This window comes from Panthera tigris, chromosome X (genome assembly GCF_018350195.1).
Source record: "Panthera tigris isolate Pti1 chromosome X, P.tigris_Pti1_mat1.1, whole genome shotgun sequence".
Classification (NCBI taxonomy): domain Eukaryota; kingdom Metazoa; phylum Chordata; class Mammalia; order Carnivora; family Felidae; genus Panthera; species Panthera tigris.
Window position 1 is genome coordinate 64,217,832 of NC_056677.1, and position 18,627 is coordinate 64,236,458.

At 33.8% G+C, this 18,627-nt stretch overlaps 1 protein-coding gene across 1 annotated transcript in view; it reads left to right on the forward strand.

Moving 5' to 3' along the window:
• Positions 1–17,851: 17,851 nt before the first annotated feature.
• Positions 17,852–18,627, forward strand: part of GPR174 (G protein-coupled receptor 174) — a 92,762-nt gene continuing 91,986 nt past the window's right edge. Inside the window, exon 1 of the mRNA XM_042974694.1 lies at positions 17,852–18,332. The gene's annotated coding sequence lies outside the window, so the exon portion shown is untranslated. The remainder of the gene's footprint in view (positions 18,333–18,627) is intronic.

The window sequence follows — 18,627 nt, forward strand, 5'->3', positions numbered from 1 at the left end:
GGTTCCCTTTGGGATTTTGGCTGGGGTATGGATGAGGGAGATGGAGCTGGCAAGTGTCTTTGTTCCCCGCCAAGCTGAGCTCTGTCAGCTTATAACCTTAGCTTATAACCTTCCAGATGTCAAGTCCCCCTTGCTGTCGGAACACATTCCGTCCAGCCCCTCCGCTTTTGCAAGCCAGACTCGGGGGTCTGCTTGGCCGGTGGGCTGCCCCTCTGCCCCAGCTCCCTCTCGCCAGTCGGTGGAGCGTGCAATGCCTCATTACCCTTCCTACCCTCTTCTGTGGGCCTCTTATCTTCGTTTGGCTCCGGAGACTCCATTCTGCTAGTCTTCTGGCGGTTTTCTGGGTTATTTAGGCAGGTGTAGGTGGAATCTAAGTGATCAGCAGGACACGTGGTGAGCCCAGCGTCCTCCTACGCCGCCATCTTCCCAGGATCCCTCCCTATGTCCACTTTCTAATGAGGTTGTTTTTTGTTTTTTTTTTTTTTTGGTTTTTAAGTTTTATGAGCTCTTTACATATTTTGAATATTAACAACTTTTGGATATGTGATTTATAAATATCTTCTATCAGTAGGTTGCCATTGTGTTTTGGTGATGGTTTCCTGTGATGTGCAAAATGAGTTTTAGTTTGTTGTAGACTCATTTGTTAATTTTTCTTTTGTTTTCCTTGCTTTTGGAGTCAGATACATAAAAACATCACTAAGACTAATGTCAAGGAGGTTACTGCCTATATTTTCTTCTAGGGGTTGTATTGTTTCAGGTCTTGTGTTCAAGTCTAATCCATTTTGACTTAATTTTTGTGTATGATGTAAAAGAGTGATGTGGTGTCATTATTTTGTATGTGACTGACCAGTTTTCCCACCAATATATATTGGTTTTCTTCTCCATTGTATATTCTTAGTCCCTTTGTCATAAACAAATTGTCCACCTATGTATGGATTTATTTCTAGGCTTTCAATTTTGTTCCATTGATCTGCATGTCTCCTTTTATGCCAGTACCATATTGCTTTGATTACTATGGCTTTGTAATATAGTTTGAAGTAAGGGAGAGTGATACCTTCAGCTTTCCTTTTTTCAAGATCACTTTGGCTATTCAGAATTTTTTGTGATCCCATAAGCTGATAGCAAGTTAAATCTGAACATAATCCAAAACTTTACTTTTTTACTTCCCCCCCCTTTTATGTTTTGCCTTCCTTAACTAATTATTGCAGCTTTAGTTAATTTTACTACTTTTGTCTTTTACTTCCTTTGTGTAATTGATACACTTCTTTCTTGTGTGTTTTTTGTTTACAGTGAGATTTTTTATGCATGGTTTTTGTTATTATTTAGGGCTATTTCTTTTCAAGTCAAAGAAGTTTCTTTAACATTTCTTGTAAGACTGTTTTAATGGTGATGAACTCCTTCAACCTTTACTTACTAGAGAAACCCTTGATCTCTCCTTCAATTCTGAGTGTTAACTCTGATGGGTAGAGAATTTTGGTTTGGAATTATTTTCATTTCATCACTTTGAGTATATTGTGTTACTCTCTTCTGGCCTGCATAGTTTTTGTTGAGAAATTTGTTGATTTCCTTATGGAGTTTTATTTATTCATAAGAAGTTGTTTTTCTCTTGATGCTTTTAAGATTCTCTTTTTATCTTTAACTTTTGCCATTTTAATTATAATTTGTCTTTGTGTACATCTGTTTTGGTCATTTTATTTGGGATTCTCTGGGCTTCCTGGGCCTGGATGCCTGTTTCTTTCCCCAGATTAAGAAAGTTTCAGCTATTATTTAGTCAATAAGTGTTCTGGCCCTTTTTCTCTCTTCTTCCAAGACCAATATGTTATTTCACTTGAGGTGACTCAGAGATCTCTTAAGGAGTCTTTACCTTTTTATTTATTTTTTCTTATTGCTGCACTGTCTGGGTGATTTCCCATTGCTTTCTCTTCCAGCTGACTGATCCGTTCTTCTGCTTCATCCAATCTGCTTTTGAACCCCTCTAGTATATTTTAACATTTGATTATTATATTTTTCAGCTCTCTATGTTCTATTAGAGCTTTCTTATATTAGGTATCTCTTTGTTGAAGATCTCACTGTGTTCTTCCATTCTCCTCTCGAGTTTGGTGAGCATCTTTATAACATTACTTTGAAATCTTTATTAAGCAGATATCTTATCTCCATTCCATTTAGGACTTTTCCTAGTGTTTTTTTTTAAGTTTATTTATTTGAGAGAGATAGAGCATGAGCAGGGGAGGGGCAGAGAGAGAGAGGGAGAGAGAGAATCCCAAACAGACTCCATGCTGTCAGTGAGGAGTCTGACATGGGGTTTGATCTCACAACCATGAGGATCATGACCTGAGCTGAATCAAGAGTTGGATGCTTAACAGACTGAACCACACAGAGACACCCCTTCTGAAGTTTTATCTTATTATTTTATTTGAAATATATTCCTTTTTCTCCTTTGTCCTGACTTTCTTTTTTTATATCTATGTGTTAGGTGAATCATCTGTTTCTCCCAGTCTGGATGGAATGGTCAGTGTAAGGTTGAGGAGGTGTGCTTCCATCTGTGCAGTGCAGTGATAGTGATAGCCTGCCAAGCTCTGTTTCTCCAATTGTTTCAGTACAATGCAAACATTCTTGGCCAGATGAACCAGGCATTCACAGGAGGTCCTTTGTGTGAGTAGCATATGCCCTCTGGGGCAGGGGAGAAAAGTGTCACAGTGGAGGAGCACTGGTTCAGGGAAGCCCAACCTTGTGTCTAGTGGGGCAGCATTGGTTATGGAGGAGTGCTGAATTGGAGCAAGCCTGTTCACCACGTTTTGTGGAGTGGGAGCCATGGTAAACAAGTCCAAACTAAGACAACCCTGTGTGCCAGGTCTAGCAGTGTGGGGGCTGCAGAGTATTTCTGGGGCAAGGGAACAATGGTAACAAGGAAGATTAAGAATGCAAAAAATGGCACAGACCAGGCTAGCAAGGAATAAGAAGACTTAAAAAATAATGGTGTCTGCCACTGCCTCTGTTCCTCGACAGATGTTCAACAGATCACTGCCCCTTTGGTGAGACTTGTTAACTAATTTCCCTCTCATACTGTCCAGGCATTTCTCAAGCTACTACCTGTGTTTTAGGTTTCCTAGCAAGTAAGACTGCATGTAAGCCCTTCAAGATGTACAACCCTCTGGGTTTCCCAGATGTTAGTCCCACTTGATTTCAAAACTAGTCATTTTGGGGGCTAGCCATTCTAGTAAAGGTCTAATCGCCTGGAGTGCCCAATGTGGAGCTTAAGCCCCTTGCTCCTTAGAGAGGAACTGTGCATGTATGATCTGCTTCATGCTTGTGGGTTGCTGCATTGAAAGTAGGGGTCCTGACAAAACTGCTTCTCTGCCCTTCCTGCCCATCTCAATGTGGCTTATCTTCCCCATTGTTGTGGAACAACTTTTTTAGTCTTCAAGTCTCTTTTGTGGAGAATTGTTCTATGTGTAATTGTAACTTTGGTGTGTCTGTGGTAGGAGGTGAGCCCAAGATCTTCCTACACTGTGCTCTTGAAGACTCTTCTAAGGAGAACACGTCTTAAAGTATTATTTTGTTTTTAACTTCCTGTATCACAAGGTTTGTTTTGATGTAATTTCTCCTTATTATGGAAAAAGATCCTGAGGTTGAGATGATAAGCAATTAGTTGCAGGTCAGCTTTACAATCACCTATGGCTGTCACCTAAAGATCCATTTTTTTTTTCCTCAGCTCTGTTAGTCAGAGTGGTTATTAACTATGGCTCTGCCTTTAGAATTATTTGGTAAACTATTTAGCTTTATTTTTTTAAAGTAAGATGTGGTCCAGGTGTTCTAACCTAAATAGCCTTTGGTGGAGTTCAATAATAATTATATTAATTGGTGTAAAAATTATTATATAAAATTAATTATTCTAATATGTACAATTCAAAGGTGGTTAGTATATTTGTGGCACCTAGGTGGCTCATCAGTCTTCTGACTTAGCTCAGGTCATCATCTCACAGTTTATGAGTTTGAGCCCCGCGTGGGACTCTGCTGACAACTGTGTGCCTGGAGCCTGCTTCAGATTTTGTGTCTCCCTCTTTCTTTGCCCTTACTGAGCTCATGCTCTCTCTCTCTGTCTCAAAAATAAACTTAAAAAAAAAGTCATTTGGTATATTCAAATTGCTGTGCAACAATTACCTTTATCTAGTTCCAAACTAATTTTATCACCCAAAAGGAAAACTCATACCCATTAAGCAGTGACTCCATTTCTCCCACTCCCTAGCCCTGGCAATCATTTAATCTACTTTCTGACTGTATGGATTTATCTACTCTGTATATATAATGTAAAGGGAATTATACAATATGTGCCTTTTGTGTCTGGCAGCATTCACTTGCCATAATATTTTCAAAGTTCATCTGTGTTGTAGCACTTCATTCATGGTCATGGCCAAATAATATTGCATTGTATGGGTATAACATGTGTGTATCCATTCATCAGTCCATGGCATTCAGGTTGATTTTTTAAAAATCTTTTGGCTATTACAAATGTGCTGCTATGGACACTCATATGTGGGTTTTTTCATATGTAATATTTTCCATCATTTTTTTGTATATAATAATAGTGGAATATCTGGGTCATATAGAATTCTATGTAAAAATTTTAGAGGAAAAAACTGCTTTCCATGACAGCTATGCCATTTTACATTTCCACCAGTGATCTATGAAGGTTTCACTTTTCCACATTTTCCTATTTTTAAATATAGCCAGCTAATGGATATAAACTAGCTTCTTATTATGTTTCTGATTTGCATTTCCCTGATGGCTAATGATGTTTAGCGTTACTTCATGTATTTATTGGCCATTTAACTTTTAAATTTAGGTCTTTGATTCATTTTTAATTGACTTTTATATATTATATAAGGTAGAAGTTTAATTTCATTCTTTGATATTTTGCTAGTATAATCCCCAGTACAACTTGTTGAACAGACTTTTATCCTTATTGAATGGTCTTGGCACCCTTATAAAATATAAATTGGTCATAGACGAAGAGTTTTATTTCTGAACTCTCAACTCCATGACACTGATATATGTGTATCTGTATGTCAACACCACACTTGTTTTGATTACTGTAGATTTGCAATAAATTTCCAAATTGGGAAGTATGAGTCCTCCAAATTAGTTCTTTTTCAAAACTTTTTGACTATCCAGTGTCTATTGCAATTCCATATTACTTTAGGCTCAGATTTTCCATTTCTGTAAAAAGGAACATTGAAATTTGGTAAGATTTTGATAAGATTTCATTTAATCTGTAGATGATTTAGAGCATAAGGGCATATTGCCATCTTAAAATCCATGAATATGGTATACCTTTCCATTTATTGGTATTTTAATATTTTAATGCTCTTGTAAATACATTTTTTCTTAACTTTAATTGCTCTTTGCTCATTGATGTATAGAAATGCAACTGATTTTTGCATGCTGATTTTGTATTCTACAAATTTGGTCAATTTATTAAATCTAATCAGTTTTCTTGTGGATTCGTTAAGAATATATATATATATATATATATATATATATATATATATATATAATGGATTATGTCATGTGAGAATGGAGGTAATTTTATTTATTTCCAATTTGGATATTTTCTTACATATTATCTCTGACTAAAACTTCAGTACAATGGTGAACAGAGTTGCTAAAAACAGATATCCTTTTCCTTGTTTCTATCTTCAAGGGAAAGATTTCAGTTTTTTCACAATTGAATTATAATATCAGGTGTGAGTTTTTCATAAATGCACATTTACAAGTTTAGGATGTTTCCTTCTAGTCCTTCTAATCTGCTGAGTGTTTTTATCATAAAAGACATGTTGGATTTTGTCAAATGCTTTCTCTGCATTGATTGTGATCATCACTTTAATTTTCCTTTATTCTATTACGGTGGTTTTTTACATTAACTCTTTTTATTATACTGAAAAAAACCTTATATTCATTGGGTAAATCCTACTAATTATGGTGTATAATTCTCTTTATACACTGGTAGATTTGTTCTTTCAGAATTTTTGGTAATGATGTTTGCATTCATATATTCACAACAGGTATTGGTCTATAGTTGGATAGTTGTCTTTTTTTTAATGTTTTCTTTATTTGGCTTTTGTATCAGCATAATTATGGCCTCAGAAAATGAGTTAGGAAGTGTTCTTTCCACTCATATTTTTTGAAATAGGTTTACAATGATTAGTGTTCTTTTTGAAATGTTTGGTAGAATTCACTAGTGAAGCCATCTGGTCCTGTGTTGTTTGTTTTGGGTTTTTTTTTTCCCTTTTCTTCCTTTATTTTTCTGGGAAATTTTGATTCTTGATTCTCTTTACTTTCAGTAAAGTTATTCAGTTAATATTTTCTCTTTCTTCTTGAGTAATTTTTGGTTATTTTTAACTAAGAATTTGTGTTTTTAGTTTTCATTATCTAAATTATTTGGAATTATTCATAGTATTCTTTTATAACCCTTTTTATTTATGTGAGATCTGTCATAATGCCCCCACTTTTATTTCTGATTTTAGTGATTAGAGTCTTCTTTTTCTTTTTCTTGGTCAATCTAACTAAAGTTTTTAATTTATATTTAAAGTAATTTCTTTGTACTTTTTTATTCAATTAATAAATTATCAGTTATATTTAAAGTAATTGTTGATTAGGAAGGACTTACTAATACTATTTCTCTATTTGTTTTCAATATGTTTTATCTTTTATTTTTTGTTCCACAATTTCTTTATTACTGCTTCCATTTGATTTGTATTCTCATTTACTATTTTGATTGCCTTCATAGTTTTTTTTTTCTGTATTTTTTTTCTTAGTAGTTACCCTGGGATTTACAATTAACATCTTAATTATTAAATTGAAGTTTGAATATCAGCTTAGTTTGAATAGTATACAATAACTCTGCTACTTTATGTCTCCATCTCCCCATTTTCTATGTTTCTTTACAGATTAAATCTTTATGCATTGTGTGTCATTAGTATAGATTTATAATTGCTGTTTTATTCATCTGTGTCTTATATAGAAAAAACTACAAGAGATTTAAACCAATAATGCAGTAATACTGGCTTTTGTATTTACCTATGTAGTTACATTTAACATTGTTCTTTTTTCTTGGTATAACTTTTAATTACTGTATAGTGCCTTTTCTTTTCAGCTCTAAAGACTCCCTTTAGAATTTATTATAGGACAGGATTACTTGTAACACATTCTCTCAGCTTTTGTTTATCTTTGAAAAAAACTTATTCAATTTTTTATTTCAGTAAGTTTCTAATTTTAATTCCAGTATAGTTAATATATAGTGTTATATTAGTTTCAGATGTAAAATATAGTAATTCAACAATTCATCATTACTCAGAATAATTCATCATTACTCAGTGATCATCATAAAAAGCATACTCTTAATCCCCTTCACCTATTTCATCCATCCACCCCCAACACTTCACTTCTGTTATGCCTTATTTTAAACAAGTGCCATCAGTGAAAGTTATTATTTTTTTTCAACAAGAACACTTTTTACTTGAGGCATACTTCAGAATACATGGTTCTAAAATATATCTATAAAACATTCCACCCAAGAAAAATAGGATACACATTTTCTACAAGTACATACAGAAGAATCCCCTGGTAAAATCACATAAAGAGACATTATAAATATTACAAGTTTAAGAAGACTGAAATCATATCAAGTATATTCTCCAATCACAATGGTACAAAACAGAACATGAACAATAAAACCAAGCTGGTAAGTCTACAATGAAAAACGTAAATATTTAATATGTAAATATTAAACAACATCCTAAAGCACAAGCAAAGGGCCAAATAAGATGTCAAATGGCAAATCAAAATGTGTGTCAAAACAACAAAGAACACACAATATTCCAAAACTTATGGGATACAGTAAAGCAAATACTGGAATGAAATTTATGCTATAACTGTGTTTATTAAGAAAAAAGTTCAGGACACCTGGATGGCTCAGTCAGCTAGGTGTCCAAATCTTGATCTTGATTCAGGTCATGATCTCATGGTTCGTGAGTTCAAACCCCAGATTGGGCTCCGTGCTGACAGTGCTGAGGCTGCTTGTGACTATCTCTCTCTCTACCCCTTCCCCACTTATTGCTCTCTCTCTGTCTCTTTCATTTTTTTAAAATGTTTTTATTTATTTTTGAGACAGAGAGAGACAGAGCACGAGCAGGGGAGGGGCAGAGAGAGAGGGAGACACAGAATCTGAAGCAGACTCCAGGCTCTGGGCTGTCAGCACAGAGCCCAACACGGGGCTCAAACTCATGGAGTGTGAGATCATGACCTGAGCCAAAGTCAGACGCTTAACCAACTGAGGCACCCAGGCTCCCCATCTTTCTGTCTCTTTCAAAATAAAGAAATAAACTTTAAAAAAAAAGAAAAAATAAATAAAAAGTTAAAATAAACAACATTACACCACAAGGAAGTAGAAAAAGAAGAATCTTAGCTGAAATTTAGTAAAGAAAGAAACAACAAAGAAAAATCAGAAACAAATAGAGTTCAGAGTAAATAATAACATAACATTGAAAGTAATGAACAGTTTTTCCAAAAAAATAAAAAATAAAGTTGTCAATTCTTTAACTATAATAACTAAGAAAGAAAAGGAGAAGACTCAAAAGCCAAAATGAGAAATGGAAGAGAAAACAGTACAACAGATAACCACAGTGATAGATATTGTGATAACAGATAACTATAAACAATTATATACTAACAAATCAGGTAACTTAGAAAAAAACATAATTCGTAAAAATGCACAAGTTGCCATGGTTGAATCATAAATTTTGAATCGAAGAAATAGAAAATATTCTTAGACTAACAAAAATAATGAAAGTTGAATTAGGAATCAAAGATATCCCAGCACAGAAAAGCCCAAAAACACATGGCTCAATTGGTGAATTCTACCAGACATTAAAAAAAATAATAATAATGGCAATCTTTTTCAAAATCTTACAAATTATGGAATACAGGGAACACATTGAAAATCATTCCATGAGGCCAATACCACACTGACACCAAAGTGGAATAATTTATTCATTTCTTTCTTCATTTTTTTGAGGGATAGTTTTGCCAGATGTAAAATTCTTGATTGACAGCTTTTTCTTTAACCGTTTAAGATATGTCATCCCATTGCCTTCTATTACCTGTAATTTCCAAAGAGAAATTATCTTGAGAATAATCTAATTGAAAATATTTTTATTAATCTTATTAAGAATCTTCTTTTGAGTGATACATCATACAACTCTTTCTGTTTCTAAGATTTGCTATTTGTACTTGTCTTTCAATTATTTGACTATAATGTGTCTCAGTGTGGATCCTTTTATGTTTATCTTGGAATTTTTTTTGAGTTTCTAGAGTATCCTTATTCATTTAGTTCATTAAAATTTGGGAAGGCTTTTTTTACCATTATTTGTTCAAATATTCTTTTTTACATATTAAATATAATTTATTGTCAAATTGGTTTCCATACAACACCCAGTTCTCATCCCAACAGATGCCCTCCTCAATGCCCATCACCCACTTTCACCTCTTCTGCATCCCCCATCAACCCTCAGTTGTTCTCAGTATTTACAAGTCTCTTATGGTTTGCCTCCTTCCCTCTCTGTAACTTTTTTTTTCACCCCTTCCCCTCCCTGATGGTCTTCTGTTAAGTTTCTCAGGATCAACATATGAGCGAAAACATATGGTATCTGTCTTTCTCTGCTTATTTATTCAAATATTCTTATTGCTTCTTTCTGTCCTCTCCTCCTGGGACTCCCATTATGTATATGTTGGCATATGTGATATACCACATTCTTCATGTCTCTTAGGCTTATTTAGTTTATTTACTTTTCATTATTATTGCTTTCTATTCCTTCAGACTGGGTAATCTCAACTGACCTATCTTTAAGTTCACTGATTCTTTCTTCTGTATACTCAAATTTGTTGAAATTTTCCAGTATTATTTTTCATTTTAGCAGTTTTATTTTTCAGCTTGAGAAATTCAATTTGGTTCCTGTTTATAATTTCTATTTCTTTTTCAATATTTTCTATTTGATGAGACATTTCTCTTCCGTTTTTTTTTGTTGTTGTTTTTTGCGCATGATTTCCTTTAGCTGTTTGAGTGTGTTTAATGTAGTTGATAATAGTCTGTCTTTTAATCCAATGACTCTTTTTTCAGAGACACTTTCTGTTCATATCCTTTTTAATTTTTTTAGAACGAGAGTGTATGAGCAGGGGAGAGAGGCAGGGGGAAGGAGGGAGGGAGGGGGAGAAAGAGAGAGAGAGAGAGAGAGAGAGAGAGAGAGAGAGAGAGAATCTTAAGCAGGCTACACATGGAGCCTGACACAAAGCTTGACCCTAGGACCCTGGGATCATGACCTGAGCTGAAATTAAGAGCCAGACACTCAGCCAAGTGAACCACCCAAGCACCCCCATATCTTATTATTTTATTTCCTGTGAATGGGTCTGATTTTTTATGTTTTGTAATCTTTTGTTTAAAACTGGATGCTTTACATAAGAGACTCTTAAAAACTGAGAACAAACTGAGGGTTGATGGGGGGTGGGAGGAAGGGGAGGTGGGTGATGGGTATTGAGGAGGGCACCTTTTGGGATGAGCACTGGGTGTTGTATGGAAACCAATATGATAATAAACTTCATATATTGAAAAAAAAACCTGGATGCTTTAAATAATGTAATGTGGCAACTCTGGGAAATCAGCTTCTGAAAATAAGATGTTTCTCCCTTCTTCAGAAATTTTTTTGTTGCTTCTTTTAGTTTGTTGTTATTTTTGTTATTTTTTGTCTTTCAGAAACAATTTTTGTAATTGTTGTTTTATGGTATGAGCACTGAAGTTTGTGTTTCATTAGCTTGATGGTAAAGTATTATTTTTACAGAGATTTATTAAGCATCTACTGAGTAGCTGGGCATGTTTTGAACTTTTATACCAACCTGAAATAAAAGCTAAGAGTTTTAGGTCTTTTCCGAGTGTGAATCTTGCTGAGGCCTACATTTGGCTTTTAAAATTTCATTGTATACATAGCTGCTTTTGAATGATTTAACTTCCCAAACAATCCCATTTCAGCTTCATCTTGGGTCTTAATATAGTCTACTGTATGCTTCCACCAATAATTTATTATTCCGGGTATCTGAAGGTCTGTAGTTCTCCTGCAGCTTTTCTATGCAGTGTCCTCTGCTTTCTAATGCTTCCTTCACATGAGAACTGAGCTATGCTGCTTATCCTTACTTGAGATTTGAGATAGAAAACACAGCAGTCTTTCAAGCAGTCCATAGAGTGGTTAAATTCTGCAAATAACGTCTATTCTGCTCCTTTTTGTTCCTGGGAATAAATCAAGACAAGGGTGAGTAAAAATAATATAATTCCCACAGTTTTGAATTTGTCTTTTATTGACTGGGCATTTGTTTGATTGTTATAGGCTTTGATTATTTATCAAAGCTTCTATAAAGTTATTTTAGTTTGTCTTTGGTTGCTTTTTGAGGATTGCATGCAAATACATGCATATTTATTACGGAAAAGAAAGAAAGTATACTTAGTAGCTTAAAATCTGTTTGCTTCACTTAATATGTGAGGGATATCCTTCAAAGATATTCACTGAATCTAGGTCTTCTGACAAAAATCTCCCTACATTGCAGCTGCTAGGACAAATTAGACTTTAAGGGATAATTGCCCCTATAATAAATTTTCTTAAAGTTTCTCTCGCAGGCAGCTAGTATTCTACTGGATATATATCTATATCCATTATATATCTATATCTATATGATCTATATCTAATGTATCTATATCCTATATCTATATCTATTTCTATAATTTTAAGTAAGCTTCACACCCAGCTTGAAGCCCAACATGGGGCTTGAACTCGTATCTCTAAGATCAAGACCTGAGCCAGATCAAGAGTCCAATGCTTATCTGACTGAACCACCCAAGCGTCTCTGGATATTCTTATTTAAAAGGACGTCTTTAGTGACATATATTTAGGAAACACTGAAGGCATTGGATATTCACTATTTTGTCTACATCTCTGCCATTTTCCTTCTTTGTCTTCCTCTGTGTCCCTGAAAGCTAACTATTGAGAATTTCATCATCTGTTTTCTTTTGTTCTCTGGAAAATGAGAGATACCTACAAGATATCAGTGGGTTGGCGAAAATAATTGGAGACTTCACCTAGGGAATGACATTTGAGCTGAGTCTTGAAGAATCTTTAGGAGTTTGCTTCTCAAAAATGAAGAAAACATTATTAACTCCTCTGGCCCCTTTGGCCTTAAGGGTAAAATGGCTTGTGGCTATTCTTTGAATGACTCATAATCCCTTGTTGTTCAGCTACCTATGAACAGGACTCTGTAAGACATTACTTGATTAAAATATCTTTATCTGAACTACTTGACGTGAATTTGTTTTCTTTAAAGATACTGATTGAGTTAAAAAAAATTAGGTTTCTTTACTGCAGAAATTTGCAGAGATATTAATATGCTAATTACATTGTTAATCTCTTAAGGGAAGCTATTAACCAGCAGCATTTCCCAAAAGTATTTGTCTATAGAGCCTTTTTAGAAAGATAATTACTTGTTGATTCACTTATTTATGTAGACTAGCTTTCAGGCTAGTATTCAAAACAACTAACTTTGGAAAAGTTGCTTAATAATAATAAAATTGCTATTTTTAAATATAATTTATTGTCAAATTGGTTTCCATACAGCACCCAGTTCTCATCCCAATAAGTGCCCTCCTCAATGCCCATCACCCACTTTCTCCTCTCCCCCACCCCCATCATCTCTCAGTTCTCAGTATTTAAGAGTCTCTTATGGTTTGCCTCCCTTCCTCTCTGTAAAAATTGCTATTTATCAAGTTTTCTACTTATGACACAACACTAAAGTGCTTTTCAAAACTTATCTCACAAAATCATTATCAAAAGGCCTATTATGTGCATTCTGTTATTATAGTACTATTATTACTATTTCCCATTTTTTAAAGTTTATTTATTTACTTTGAGAAGGGGAGGAGCAGAGAGAGGGATTCTCAAGCAGGCTCCACAGTGTCGGCATGGAGCTTGATGCAGGGCTTGAACTCACTAATGGCGAGATCATGACCTGAACCGAAATCATGAGTTGATGCTTAACTGACTGAGCCACCCAGGTGCCTCTACTATTTCCCATTTTTAAATGAAGAAGCCAAATTTTAAAGAATTAAATACTGCTCAGCCTATAAATGGGGAAAATAGTAAATTCCAAGGCTTTTTGATTCCAAAGTCCCTGTCCTCAAAATTCAGGCCTCACTTGAAGTGTGACATATGTGGGCTTGGAAATGGAGATTTCCAGTTAGCAAAAGTACAGTTTGGTCAAAGTTATCTAACTATCTGGCTCAATAGATTGCTATATAGTTCTTAGTAAATAACTCCCAGTGAATGTTGATGCACCAAGTGATGATTTTTGTAATCCCAGAGAATTAATGCAATTCTGTAGGTACCAAATTTATTACTTGGGGATGTGGCATTCCATTCAGAAATTTTTAGTCTCATTAAATTGAAGACCAGTTTTTCTTAATGACTAGAATATTGAGATCAGGAACATCTTATTTTTCAACTTGTATTTCCCATGCCCAGCATACCTGTCACATGGTATACACTCACTAAATGTTGCTTATTGTGATTCCTGTCATACAAAAATTTACTACAAATTTCGATGATGGAAAAATTTCCATGAGCCTCATCTTATTTTTAGAATCCTATCTTCCATACTCATTTTATAATATATATATAATCCCCTCTTTATATTTTACTCTCACTTAACACTCAATCAACTTTAAAACTTTAGAGATAATAAATTCTGGTTGGAAAGATTTAACTGTTTTAGTCACGGTTCAGGTCATGACAAAGAAAAAAGTGGAATTACTATGCCAACATCTCATAGGTTACAAATTGTGCAGACTGATTTCAGATACAAATTAGCAAACTCTAAATGTATGTGTGTATGTGCGTGTAGCAGGAGTGGGGTGTAATGTGTACTTGTGATATGTATATGTGCTTGTGGGTATCATTCATTTCCAGAATGATCAAACATAACTAGCTGAAAATTGGTTCAAGGGAGGTAAAATAATTAATTATATTAAGCAACTTTAATTTTGAATGAAAAGCTTTTCTTTTAACTTTATAAAAATTTGTATTGAGTCATAACTGATATAACATATTAGCTTCAAGTGTACAACATAATGATTTGATATTATTTTCTGAGTTGGAAAAGATATACAAGCAGAAATAAATGAGTCACGTTAGGATGAAGTATAATGAATTAATGTTTTATTTGGACAAAAAATGAATTGATAGGTTCATTCTAGAACTAAAGCTGTAATTTAAATGGCTATGATTAAGACTATTTGTATTGTGCAAATTTCTTATTAATGGTTGATTATAACACTTTATAAAAATTTACCTATATAAAGTTTACATGACTAAGAATACTATTATTTTTCTAATATTTCTCTTTCCCCATGTCATTATATTCTGGTTTAACAGATCACAATAAAATGGAAAAGGATAATACACAGAATTATTATAAGACTTTTAATTTATTTTTTATTTAAATTTTTTTAATGTTTTACTTATTTTTGAGACAGAGAGAGACAGAGGATGAGCAGGGGAGGGGCAGAGAGAGAAGGAGACACAGAAGCCAAAGCAGGCTCCAGGCTCTGAGCTGTCAGCACAGAGCCCAGCACGGGGCTCAAACTCACAAACTGCGAGATCATGACCTGAGCCAAAGTTGGACGCTTAACCCACTGAGCCACCCAGGCACCCATATAAGACTTTTTAAAGACATACAATTTTCATTTCTGAACATCATTTTTAGGAGACCCAAATAGGCTGTGCATGTTCTTATTGGCCTATTTCCTTTTAATTCACCTGAGAGGACTGTACAGATGTTAGTCTTGGAAAACCAAGTTATTCACAAAATAGTGTGGGTATTCATGGCTAATGTGGAATACAACCACAGTGTCTACCTGGAGGAAAATTTAACATTATGCTAAGGAAACTTAAGTATCAGGGCCTCTCACTTGTAAGGGCCCTTTTTAAAGCCCATTGCCTTAATTGTACTTACACTTTTATATACTTTTCTTAAAGGGTGTCCTCTAATTGTACACAAAATATGTATTCTGTAGGAATGACCAACTTTTTAATGAACAACTTTATTCTTACCCAGACCATTTGTGTTCAGTTCTTTTGCTGCAGAGGTTCATGCACATAAAAAATGAGTTTGACTACATTAAAAAAGTGATAATTAATTTTAATCATATCACATAGATTTTATTGTTTACATAATTCCATATTCACTGAATATTCTCAGAAATTAAAAAATAATAAATTCTTCTGATTCTCTTGAGTTTAAGTTCTTGTTTCTGTGGATGATAGTCTTTTTAATTTTTTTTTTTCATTTCTTGCTATACCTGGTTAGCATGAATTATAATTTAGTTCATTTTCCTGTATATTGACTTATGTCCTGTTATTTATTAATTAAATTTAAAAATTTAAATGTTATTATTATAAATAGAAAACCAGTATGATTTACACAAATAGAAAGTAATATTAAAAAGAAATTCAGTAAAATAAAAATATTAAAATTACTTTTTTCCAGACACTGGGGCATGCTTAAGGCTCTGAACCTGATGTTTGTTCTCTCTATGATAAAAGGGATAATTATCAAATTTCACAGAAACACTAATGACTAAAAGCAGAGAATTTATCTTCAGTATAATCAGAAATATTAAAATAAAAATGAAGAGGAAATGCTTTCCTAAGTCTGTGATTCAAGATACTTAATGCTGGGCTTATGTCAAACATGACTATTTCACATTTTAGTAAACACTCTTATAATTTACTCTGTACTTGTGTCTAGTTCTAGAGTAGCATCTCCACATCTTATGGGACAGTGCCAACTCAAAGGATTATGAGAGGATGCTTTTTGTCCCTTGGGACCAAAGCACAGTACAATTGGGGTAAGGAGTATTCTTTTTTACTGTTACCAAGAAAGCATGGGCAAGATTACACAAACCTCATCTTGCCTAAGGTTACAGTATGAGGCTCAGTATGATGTCTGTTGTAAAGCACTGAGGGTTTAGGACCATAAATACTATTATAAATAACTAATAAAAGGTAATAGAAATAAGCACTATTGATAGCACCAGTTTCTAAGAAGATTTATTCTTGTTAAGTCAAAGTCTGGTCGATTTTTCTGTTGGGGATTTTATCTGCAAAAAATAAGAATAATAGTTATCTCCATAAAGACATAACCAATAACTGTCCAAAGATTTGTTCCAGTTCTTTAATCTTCAATATTTAAAAAAGTAGCAACATCAAAATGCCTCAAAATTAATGCATTTTAAATATTCTTCCTGATACATTACAATAATAAAAATGGCAATAACTTCAATTTATCATTTTCCTAATATATGCCAGAGACTTTTCATACATCGCTTTATTTGCTTCATGTAACAACTTGGTCTACAAGTTTGAAAAATCATTGAATAGTTAATGATATTCTAACTCTGTAATTTAAAGTTATAATAACTATAAAGTGGTTGGTATTCTTTTCATCCCACTTTTACTGATAGAAACAGTGAAACTCCATGTCTATGCTCTTCCAACTGTAAAGTATTTGTTTCTTGGGTTTTGGAATCAGTCACAGCTGGATTCAAATTTCAGTGCCACCACTTTCTGCAGGTAAATTAAGTTTTGTAAATTTAAATTTTCTTCTTCATAAAATGCTCTTTAACAAAGGCTGTTGTGGGCTTAACTGAAATTGTGTACCTGTAAGAACAAACTGATGGTTGTCAGAGGGAAGAGGAATAGGTGGATCGGCAAAATGGGTGAAGGGAAGTGGGAGGTATAGAGTTCCATCTGTCCAATGAATTAGCCACACCAATAAAAGACACAGCATAGGGAGTGTAATCAATATTATTGTAATAGCATTGTATGGTGACAGAAAGTAAATACATTTGGCATAGCATAATATATAGAGAAGTTGAATCACTAGGTTGTATACATGAAACTAATGTAACGTGTCAACTATACTCAAGTTAATTTTAAAAATCTTAATACCAATGACATAGCAACTTGTAAGTTTCTTCATGTTAATTGAACTGGAAATGTTTTGCTTTAAATACAGAATATGATGAAGGTGATTATCATTAATTCTGAATGTCAAATATTATTTTTGCCTTAGATAGATAGCTTTACAATAAGTTTTCTCCAAAAAATTCAAAACTTTTGAAAAATGTCATGAAATTTTCATTAAAACCTTTATTATGTTTATTGTGTACAGAAATTATTCAATAAAATTTCTTTATTAAAAAGTAAAAGAAATTGTGTACCTGTAAAATAGTAAATGGGCAGTAAATGTTTGTGGCTTTCCTCTTTACCTCCGCCATTCCTAGGTGACTCTTCAGTGCAGTAAAACCAACTCAAATTCCATTCAAATGATTTTGAGAAATGCCTTGGACTAAGAATATCTGGATGCTTATAGAATTAAAGCTAGAGCCCTGAAACTGAAAACTTATAGCATCTCTAAAATGTTTCTGGCTATGAGTCATGTCTTATCAACTAACCTATAAGCTCCTAGAGAGCAAGAATCTGTCTTTTGCTTCTTTGAATTCTACCTGAAGCTTGATGCAAAACTGGAAATATAACATAATGGTTAAAGGTCTATAAAATGTGCTGCTACTATCTTTATTAACTGCATGATCTTAAGCAATTGACTTAACATTTCTGAGTCTGTCTCCTTTTCTTAATATGGAGATGATGGCATAAAACCTACCTTATAAATTGAATGACAGAATGCATATAAAGTATCAAGCACAATGACTAATACATCGTAAGTGTTCAAAAATGGAGCTAATTACTATTATTAGTATAAAGTTCAGTTATCAATAAAGACATGACTGATTAATCTAATCTGAACAATTTAAGATATTAGTAATAGTCCTGTGAATGCTTCGAGGTAAAGATTCCCTATTCTCTGTATTCTGGCATTATTATTACTGTGATCATTAACAATCATTGTCAGGATGTCAGCATATCCCTGAACAGTGGCAAGCATAGAAATATACTTAGCATCATTTGAAAACTCTTAGCTTCAGGATGACTTGCATCCTGCATTTCTTATATTAAGTCAGAGACACTGTATGGAAGAAGTTATGAATTAATTATCTTACTTGTTTCAGTTTACAGACACATTACTTTGCTGAGAAATGAACGTTGGTTGCTATTCATAAACCACTGGCAAAAACAGGATATAACATCACTTCCTTGGGTTTAAAACAAAAATCCCCTACAAAGGTAACTATTACAATCAAAGTACTATGTGATATCAGACATTCAAAACCAGTTAGTGTTTATCTGTTAATGAATAAAAGTATAGATTTGGGAATTTACTGGACACCAAACTTACCAGACAGGCATGGCATCATGAAGAGATCATCCAGATTTCTCAAGTCTGTCCTATTTAGCCTACCTGTCTTGTTCAAAGTGAGACTTTAACCCCACTTCTGACAGAGACAGAACAAAGACGGCAAAAAAAAAAAAAAAATCCCCGCTATACATATCAAAGCTTAAGACATGCAAGTTGGCAATG